The sequence below is a fragment of the Nicotiana tabacum genome, chromosome 12, assembly GCF_000715075.1.
Source record: "Nicotiana tabacum cultivar K326 chromosome 12, ASM71507v2, whole genome shotgun sequence".
Lineage (NCBI taxonomy): Eukaryota > Viridiplantae > Streptophyta > Magnoliopsida > Solanales > Solanaceae > Nicotiana > Nicotiana tabacum.
Genome location: NC_134091.1, coordinates 120,658,159 through 120,669,109, shown reverse-complemented (window position 1 = coordinate 120,669,109; position 10,951 = coordinate 120,658,159). Strand labels below are relative to the sequence as shown.

General features: G+C 38.5%; 1 pseudogene; it reads left to right on the top strand.

The window, feature by feature from the left end:
- Positions 1 to 267: 267 nt before the first annotated feature.
- On the top strand, positions 268 to 3,309 carry LOC107772122 (UPF0481 protein At3g47200-like; annotated as a pseudogene).
- Positions 3,310 to 10,951: the final 7,642 nt, after the last annotated feature.

The following is a 10,951-nucleotide window of genomic DNA, read 5'->3' as shown; positions in this document are numbered from 1 at the left end:
GAGCGACGACGACAGCGCGAGGCTTGCCTTCTTCTTAACTCTTTAAGAGCTAGAAGAAGTGCAATTGTATATATACCCATCAATATCTTTTCCTCTTCCAATATGGGACAATATCCCTTTGTCAAGGAGGAAAATTCAAATATTTTCAATTTCCCTCCATTTCCCATTCATCCTCTTTTAAGCTACATTTAAGCTTAAAAAACCCAACATCCATTTCTTAAAATGTATTTTTATTTTTATTTTATTTTTTTTGGCAAAAGAGTAGAAGTTAATACAGCTCCAAATTGTAATTACTTTGGGTTGATACAATAAAGTCTTAACCCTTATTTCCCCGTCTCTCTCTGTTGTAGGAATTGCAGTTTCAAGAAGAATGGCATATCATATTGAGATTACCCAAATGGATCATCAAATTCCACTACTTGTTCAAACTTCTGTAAATCAGAACTCTCTCACACACACAACGCTATACGTCTTTAATTCAAAAATAAATGAAGTCATATATGTTGTCCTTCACTTTATGCTATCCTTTAAAAGGTATTTCTTCCGTCTCAAATTATCTATGGCGTTTTTTTTTACACGTTTCTTAAAAATATATTAAATAGGAGAGATTTTTTGACTATTTTACCCTTATTTATATTTTAAGATAGAATCTCTCGTTATTTAGTATTTACTCATAATTGAGGTATTTGTAGTATTCTAGAATAATTAATATTAAGGGTAAAATAGGAAAAATAATTAGTTAAGTCTTAAACTTCTAAAATGATAATTAATTTGAGACAACTATTTTTAGAAATCACAAGAGTAAATAATATAACCCAAATATAAATTCATCTTTATTACTTTTGGGTAACGATCTCTGCACTTCTTAAGGCATTATAGAGTTTCTATTTTCTCTACTCACTGCTTATTTTTAGTAAATTAATTTTATTTTATTTTGGAATTGCGTTTTTCTTGTTTCTTTTTATTTCTTGTTGCTCCATCCGTTCCAATTTATGTGAACATGTTTGATTGGGCATGATATTTAAGAAAAAATAAAGACTTTTGAAATTTGTGGTCCTAAACAAGTCAAAAAGGGCCAGAGTATTTGTGTGGTTATAAAAGCTTCTCATTAAGAGTAGAATTGTAAGTTTAAGCTAAATTATTTTCAAATTTAGAAAGGGGTCATTCTTTTTGGAACGGACCAAATAAGAAATAGGTTCACATAAACTGGAACGGAGGGAGTACTTGTTATTTCAATTGTTTTTGTTTTCTTTTAGTTTTTGACTTTGATATAACTTAATCTAAGTGAAAAGTTAAGAAAATCAAAAACTAGAATTTCGTATGCGTGTACACTTCTGGAGCTCACCCACGTATTTTTCATTATTTAAGCATTAATATTTAATAGAATAAGTAAACAAAAGAATAGTAAAAGATGTTTATAAAATTAATTAAACAAAAGAGAATATTAGTAAGGGCAAGATAATCAAGCAATAATTATTTATATTATTGATAAATGGGTTAAAAGTATAGAAAATCAAAGTGAGAGAGGTAATCGTAATACCGTAAAATACAGGGAAGGTTAGTGTAATAAAGCAAAATGTGAAGAGAAATCTCTGAAATAATTTCACTTTTTATTTTGGACAATTTTCAGTTTTGATTGGAAAAAGATGAGTGTTGGCATAATTAGTAAAGTTGTTGTCACGTGACGAGCAGGTCACGGGTTCGAGCCGTGAAAACAGCTTATTGCAGAAATGTAGGGTAAGTCTGCGTACGATAGACCCCTGTGGTCTGGTCCTTCCTTGGACCCCGCGCATAGCAGGATATCAAAAAATGAGGAGAAAATCTTTCTTCAGATTTTTATTTTATCTGATCATTATTTATTGACAATTTATGTAAAGAAAAGAAACACAAAAGAAGGAAAAAAAATATGACTCATTAATTTCCATTAATTACAGATAGAAGAAGGGAGGAAACCGGATCATTTAATTGAGATAAAGGAAACAAATGGTCAAGATCTGTCTAAAAACAAACAAACCTGTAAATGAAATCCTTGATGAAATATTTGCGGATTTCAACGATTCATCTACCAAATATTATACCATATTCAAAGTAAGTGTGGGGTTATCTGAATCAAATCCAGATGCTTATAGGCCAAAGGTGATCTCCATTGATCCTTACCATAAACATAATCATGAATTTCACTCCATGGAAAAGTATAAATTGTGTTACTTACAGCGTTTCCTCTGCAGAAAAGAAGGGATTGAGGTGGAAAGTTGCATTAGAGAATTGGAGGATGAAGCATTAAACTGTTATGATGATATAGAGAACCTTGATAGGGATATTGTTGACAAATTTTCAAAAATATTGTTACTTGATGGTTGTTTTCTAGTTGAATACATCCGAGAGCGTTGTGGAATGTGTCCAGAAGGAGAAGGTTGGATTATCCCTGGAAATTGCATACATATTCAAGTATGTCGAGATCTGTTATTAGTAGAAAACCAACTTCCTTTCTTTGTCCTCACAAAACTTCATCACATGACTATGGAGGAGGAAGATGAAATACCATTCACAAAAATGGTGAAGAGGACCTTTTTCCTTGATTTACCGAAGAATACCCATGCATCCTATTTTGAGAGTGAAGATAATGATGCTGCAGAAATTAAACATTTACTTCAAGTTGTACACATGTCATGTCACCTTTCAGAGATTAAAACTACTAGCCTAACGAATCCTAGCATGGAAACAGACCATTCCTGGAAAAGCTTATGTTGTAATCCTTTGCAAATAGTTAGGTCAAAAGGTAAGCCAATAGATAAGGACCACCTAACGGGGCATAGCGTCATGCCAAATGCAACAGAGCTTTTTGAAGCTGGAGTTAGCTTCGTAAAAGTCGGATATATTTATGATTACTTGGAGGAAGAAAACTATGGAGATAACACAAGTTTATTTTATATCAAATTTGAGAATGAGTTATTGAAAATTCTTAGTTTTGAAGTCACTGAAGATACGGAGACTCTTCTGCGGAATCTGATAGAGTATGAACAACAGTCGTCTCATGTACATCCTAGATATTTCAGTGATTTTGCAATTTTCATGGATTATCTAATCGACTCAGACAAAGATGTGAGTTTGCTTCGACAGAAAGGAATCATTCGGAACTGGATAGGAGAGGACAAAGAAATAGCTACCCTTTTTAACAAGATGAACATAGCTAGGCGCGTCATCTATCTTGGCCTTCGGACTAAACTCAAAGTGATCTTAGGTATGTTATATACACATTATGCAAAATTTAATATACATATATACAAGGCCTATGACAGAATATTATGAAACTTTTTATGACTGTGATGAGGAAATTTGGCTTCTCAAAAAAACGGGATTGATATCATTTGGAGATCGGTGGTTGATGTATGAAGAAAGAAAGGACTTTTTTTATATCTAGTTAAGGGCTCAAGCTGTCACGACCCAATTTCAACTATAGGTTGTGATGAAGCTCAACACTACAGCTAGGCAGGCCAACTAATAAATTAAATATATATCGATAAAATTTAAATCTTAGAATAATAATAATAATAATAATAATAAGACACCAAATTCTACCAATGTGTGTGCCAAGACCTGGTGTCACAAGTGTACGAGCATCTAGTAGATTATACAAAACTTCAATTACTGTCTGAAATGAAAATAGACAGAATTAAAAATACAAGAAGAGGCACTGGTAGATGCAGGACGACTCAGAAAGGCACCTCACCACTACGCCCCTGGATAACGAGGATGTGCGATGATAGGTCCTCCACTAGTATCTGTCTCAGATCCTGCACTTTTTTGTGCAGCAAGTATAGCATGAGTACGTAAACAACGTGTACTCAGTAAGTATCAAGCCTAATCTCGAAGTGGTAGAAACGAGATGACCGACTTTGACACTCACTAACGGTCAACAATAATAAATGGAAAAAATTATAATTATTCAAATCAGCATGATTCACAAAGTTAACAATAATTTTATTCAATTAGCCGAAATAATAAAAATCCTTCAAATGCAACAATTTCCAATCTATTAATTAAATCTTTTAATTTCAATAAAATTTTCAATTTATCAAATAGCTTTACAAGCTGCTATTCAATTTCAATAAATTTTTAATTTATCAATTAGCTTTACAAGTTGCAATACACTATCCAAGTATCATGTAACTATTATTATTATTAAGCACGATTTCTGCCGAGATCGTACGACCCGATCCAGAGTGTCGTGTACACTGCCGAGGGACGTACGACACGATCCATAGATGCATCTATCTTGCCGAGGTGTTCGGCCCGCTCCACAAGAAAGGATGACATTTTCTTATGTACCTCCGGAATAAGAGTATATTTGTTATAAGATAAATTCAGGAGAAAGAATAATTTCTCTTAACAATTAATTAATTTAATAGAAAAATTTATGCATATGAGATTTTCATCCTTTAATATTTTTATCTAACAATTAATTTTATATATATATATATATATATATATATATATATATATATATATATATATATATATATATATATATATATCAAATAATATTAATTAAACAAAGAATATAATTTACACAAGTAATCCATGCTTTGAGTCCTAAACTACCCGGACTTTAGCATTAATAGTAGCTAAGCACAGACTCTCGCCACCTCGTGCGTACGTAGCCCTCACAATTAGCAACAATTATTTAATTTAATCACCTATGGGGTAATTTTCCCCTCACAAGATTATACAAGAGACTTACCTCGTCTTGCCCTAATTTAATCCACTAGTAGGCCTTTTCCTCGATTATCCAACTTCGATTGGCTCGAATCTAACCAAAAATAATTTGATACAATCACTAAAATTTATAGGAATCAATTTTATAAGAAAATACAACATTTTCAATAAAATCCCAAAATTAATTAAAAATTCGTCTGTGGGGCCCACGTCTCGAAATTCGTCGAAAGTTATGAAATCCGATAACCCATTCAATTATGAGTCCAACCATACCAGTTTCACTCAAATCCGACTCTTAATCGATACCGAAATCTCAAAAATTCGTTTCTGTGAGATTTCTAAAAATTGTCCCAAATTTCCATCTCAAAACACTATTAAATGGTGAAAGCAATGATATATTTGTGTATATAGACTAAATCTGAGTTAGAATCACTTACCCCAATGTATTTCCTTGAAAATCTGTCAAAAGTCGCCTCTGCTCAAGCTCAAGTTCGTCAAAAATGACAAATGGAACGAATGCCCTCTTTTATAAATCTGCCCAGGCAGCCTTCGGAATTGGGCCTCAATCGTGGCTTCGATCGTGGCCCTCGAGCTTGGGCTTCGGTCATGTCCTTGATCATGACCTCAAGCCTGGGAGTCGGTCATGGATCATGGCATCGAGCCTGTGCCTTTGATTGTGACCCCCGATCCTGGCCCTCGAGCCTTGCCATTGATCATGGCCCTCGAGCTGGACCTTCGATCGTGGCTTCGATCACAAGCTCGAGCCTGAGCCTGAGCCTCGTCAACCTTGGGCTCAATACCTGGGCTCGATCACAGCCCAGAATATCCAACAAAAGAGAAAAAATTGCAGCAGCTTTTTAAGACCAATTTTTGATCCGTTAACCATTCGAAACTCACCCGAGGCCCTCGGGATCTCAATCAAATATACCAACAAGTCCTAAAACATCATACGAACTTATTTGAAACCTCAAATCACATAAAACGGCACTAAAACCACGAATTATGCTCTAATTCAAGCTTAATAAAACTAAAGTTTTCCAACTTCTACATTCGATGTCGAAACCTATCAAATCCAGTCCGATTGACCTCAAATTTTGCACACAAGTCATAAATGACATAAAGGAGCTATGAAAATTTTCGGAACTGTATTCCGACTCCGTTATCAAAAAGTCAACTCCCCGGTCAAACTTCCAAACTTAAATTCTTGTTTTAGCTATTTCAAGCCTAATTTCGCTACGGACTTCCAAATAAAATTTCGATCACGCTCCTAGGTCCAGAATCACCATATGTAGCTGTTGGAATCATAAAAATTCTATTCTGGGGTCGTTTGCACATAATTCGATATCCGGTCACTATTTGAACTTAAACTTTTAAATGTTTCATCAAAATTCCATATCTCGGGCTAGGGACCTCAGAATTTAATTCGGGGCATACGCCTAAGTCCCAAATCACGATACGGACCTACCGGAACTGTCAAAACACTGATCCGAGTTCGTTTGCTAAAAATGTTGACCAAAGTTAACTCAGTTGAGTTTTAAAGCTCTAATTCACATTTTAATTCATTTTGTTTTCAAATAAAAACTTTTCGAAAAAATTTACGGACTGCACACGCTAGTCGAGGAATGATAAATAGTGCTTTTCGAGGTCTTAGAACACAGAATTAATTATTAAATTTAAAGATGATATTTTTGGGTCATCACATTCTCCACCTCGTAAGCAAACGTTCGTCCTCGAACAGGTTTAGAATTATACCTGAATTGCTGAAAAATTGTGGATATTTGCTCCACATGTTTTCCTCGGCCTCCCAATTTACTTCCTCGACTAGTTGGCCCCTCCACTGGACGTTTCAGAGCATGTGATAGGTCGACATGATAGTTTCAGAGCATAGATATATGGAAAACCGGATGAACGCCCGATAGAATGGGTGGCAATGCAAGATCATAAGAAACCTCCCCAACTTGTCTCAATACCTCAAATGGGCCTATAAACCTCGGGCTCAATTTCCCCTTTTTCCCAAATCTCTTGATTCCCTTCATCGGCGGAACTTTCAAGATTTATATCTAGCAGACCCAGCCACATCTCAGGTGGGCGAGGGAGCACAGACTCCGATCGCACATGCTTATGGACAGGCAGTTATTGTATATTAGACCTAGGGTGCACTACCCGTGGGTGGAGCCTAGCTAGTGGCAACAGCTACACCTGAGCCCAGGCCAGCTGTAGCCGCCGATCCTTAGAAACTATTGGACAAATGGACTAGACTACATCTTCCTTTCTTTGGGGGTGAGCGACATGAGGACCCCTAGGATTTCATTGATCGGTGCAAGGATAGACTGTACAACATGAGGATATTGGGATCTCATGGGGTAGACTTTGCTATATTTCAGCTAGAGGGCATAGCCCGTAGATGGTGGCAGTTTTATGTTCTTGGCAAACCAGCAGATTCTCCTCCCATTACTTGGGGCAGGTTCACCCGTATCTTCCTAGATAGGTATATTCCACCCTCCTAGAGGGAAGAGTTGATGTTTCAGTTTGAGCAGCTCCAGCAGAGGCAGAGCTAGGATTTGAAGTGTGTGGGTTCTAAATTTGAATAAAACACTGCTTTCAGCGGGAATCGAACCCCCATCTTTCCCAGCGAACCCACAACACTTACCGTTGAACCAAGACATTTTTTGTTACTAGGTTCGGCAGTATATATTTATATAGATTTATTAAATATTTCAATACAAATTCAGGGTTCCAGAAAAAGTCACTAGGTTCGCCCGAACCCGCACCCACTACTGTAGCTCCGCCACTAAGCTCCAGCAGGGTCACATGTCAGTGAACGATTATGAGACGAGGTTTTCTGAGTTATCTCGCCATGCACTTATGATACTCCCTACTGAGGCGGAGAGAGTGCAGAGCTTTGTTGCAGGTTTACATACTGGCATTCAGGCCACTATGGCTCGGGAGGTTGAGATAGGCACTTCTTATGAGCTAGTCGTGGAGATAGCCCGTAGGATTGAGGGTGTACGTCAGCGGAGCCGAGAGAAGGTTACGAGAGATAAGAGGTTTAGGTATTTTGGAGAGTTCAGAGGTGCTTTGTTTAGGGGCAGAGGTTGGTTCGTGAGAGGACAACCCAGCAGGCCACTATATCCAGCACCACCGCCTCCTCAAGGTGCTCCAGTGCGACCCAATCTCAGTGCTATACCCGAGAGTTCTTATCGTCCACCAGCTATTCAGGGTTCTTCTAATGGGTATTCAGGTCAACAGTGCCAGACTTCTAGTCAGTAGCTTATCGTACCGAAAAGTTGTTACGAGTGTGGGGATCCCAGTCACATGCGGAGATTCTTCCCCAGACTGCGGGGCAGACTAGTGCAACAGGGTCAGAAGCCTATAATTACCGCACCAGTTGCTCCACCAGTAGTCCGACCACCAAGAGGTGGAGTACATGTGGGTAGGGGCCATCCTAGAGGTGGAGGTCAGCTAGGCGGAGGCCAGCCAGTTGGCGCTCCTGCTCGGTTCTATGATTTTTTGGCCAGACCAGATGCAGAGGCCTCAGATGCCGTGATTAAAGGTATTATTTCTATTTGCGGCAAAGATGACTCAGTATTATTTGATCCAGGATCTACGTATTCATATGTGTCATCTCTATTTTCTCCATTCTTGGGTGATTCTCATGAGTCCTTGAGTACTCATGTTTATGTGTCCACTATTGTGGGCGATTATGTTATTGTGAACCGGATCTACCGGTCCTGTATTATTACATTCTGTGGTTATGAAACTAGAGCAGATCTCCTATTGCTTGAGATGGCATATTTTGAAATTATTCTGGGCATGGACTGTTACCTTGGCTATTCCAGCATTGCCTAAGCTGGAGTGGAAGGGTTCACATGTTAATTCATTTAATCGAGTTATTTCTTTTATAAAGGCTCAACACATGGTTGAGAAGGGTTGTTTGGCTTATCTAGCCTATGTTCAAGATACTACTGCAGAGACTCCGACTATTGATTCGGTGCATGTAGTTCGGGAGTTCTCCGATGTATTTCCTTTAGATCTTCCAGGTATGCCACCTGATTGTGATATTGATTTCTGTACTGACTTGGCTTCAGATACCAGCCTATATCTATCCCACCGTATCGCATGCCTCCGAAAGAATTGAAAAAATTAAAAGAACAGCTTGAGGAGTTACTAGACAAAGGGTTCGTCAGACCGAGTGTATCGTCTTGGGGTGCACCGATATTATTTGTGAAGAAGAAGGATGGAACAATACGGATGTGTATTGATTATCGTCAACTGAACAAAGTCACTATTAAGAACGAGTACCTATTGTCACGTATTGATGATCTATTTGACCAGTTGCAAGGTGCTAGGGTGTTCTCTAAGATCAACCTGAGGTCAGGGTACCATCAGTTGAAGAATTCGGGATTCAGATATTCCGAAGACTGCCTTCCGGACTAGATATGGTCATTATGAGTTTCTGGTGATGTCCTTCAGTTTAACTAATGCCCCAGGAGCGTTTATGGAATTGATGAACAGGGTATTCATGCCATATATAGATTTGTTTGTCATTGTCTTCATTGATGACATTTTGATCTACTCGCGCAGTAAGGAGGAGCATGAGCAGTATATGAGAGTAGTGCTTCAAACATTGCAGGAACAAAAGCTATATGCTAAGTTCTCTAAATGTGAGTTTTGGCTAGAGTCTGTAGCATTTTTGGGGCATATTGTATCGGGTGATGGCATTAAGGTTGATCCCAAAAAGATTGAGGCAGTTCAGAATTGGCATCGTCCCACTTCGACGACAGAGATGAGGAGATTTCTGGATTTAACAGGTTATTATCGTCGGTTCGTGGAAGGTTTTTCATCTATTTGCAACACCTTTGACCAAATTAACCAGAAGGGTGCTCCGTTCTGATGGTCCGATAATTGTGAGGAGAGCTTTTAGAAGGTCAAGATAACATTGATTGCAGCACCAGTGTTAGTGTTGCCTTCCGGTTTGAGAATGTATACAGTGTATTGAGACACTTCACGCATTGTCTTGGGTTGTGTATTGATGCAGGAAGGGCGAGTTATTATATATGCTTCACGTCAGCTGAAGCCCCACGAGCAGAATTATCCGGTACATGATTTGGAGTTAGTTGCGATTGTTCACGCTCTTAAGATTTGGAGGCATTATCTTTATAGGGTGTCTTGTGAAGTCTACACTGATCATCACAGTTTGCAGCATTTGTTCAAGCAGAGGGACCTAAATTCGAGGCAGCGCAAATGGCTGGAATTACTGAAAGATTATGATATTACTATCCTATACCATTCGGGTAAAGAAAATATGGTTGCAGACCCCTTGAGTAGAAAGGCGGAGAGTATGGGTAGTTTGGCTTTCATTTCAGCAGAGGAGAGGCCATTAGCTTTGGATATTCACTCCATGGTCAATAGACTTGTGCGACTAGATATTTCAGAGCCCAGCCAAGTTCTTGCATGTGTTGTAGCTCAGTCTTCACTATTTGAGCAGATCAAGGCTCGCCAGTATGATGATCCACAATTAATGGTTCTTCGAGAAATGGTACTACGGGGTGGTGCCAAGGAAGTTACTATTGGAGTGGATGGTGTTCTGCTACTCTAGGATCGTCTATGCATTCCTAATGTGGATGGACTGAGGAAACAAATCCTAGAGGAGGCACAGAGTTCTCCGTATTCTATTGATCCAGGTGCTACAAAGATGTATCGTGATTTGTGGCAACATTTTTGGTGGAGGCGAATGAAAAAGAACATAGTTGAGTATGTAGCTAGGTGTCTAAATTGCCAGCAAGTTATTTATGAGCACTAGAGGCCTGGTGGCCTACTTCAGCAGATGACTATACCATAGTGGAAATTGGAACGCATCACTATGGACTTTGTAGTTGGGTTTCCGTGGACCTTGCAGAAGTTTGATGCAGTTTGGGTCATTGTTGACAGGCTAACTAAGTCGGAACATTTTATTCCTATTGTGACTACATATACTTCAGAGAGGTTGGCCCAGATATATATCCAGGAGATAGTTCGGTTGCATGGTGTGGCAATTTCTATCATATAAGATAAAGGCCCAGCCTTTCATCCGCAGACCAACGGGCAGTCAGAGTGGACAATTCAGATTTTGGGGGATATGCTTAGGGCATGTGTAATTGACTTTGGAGGTCAGTGGGATCGTTTCTTGCCTTTGGCCGAGTTCGTTTATAATAACAGTTACCAATCTAGCATCGAGATGGCTCCATTTGAGGCT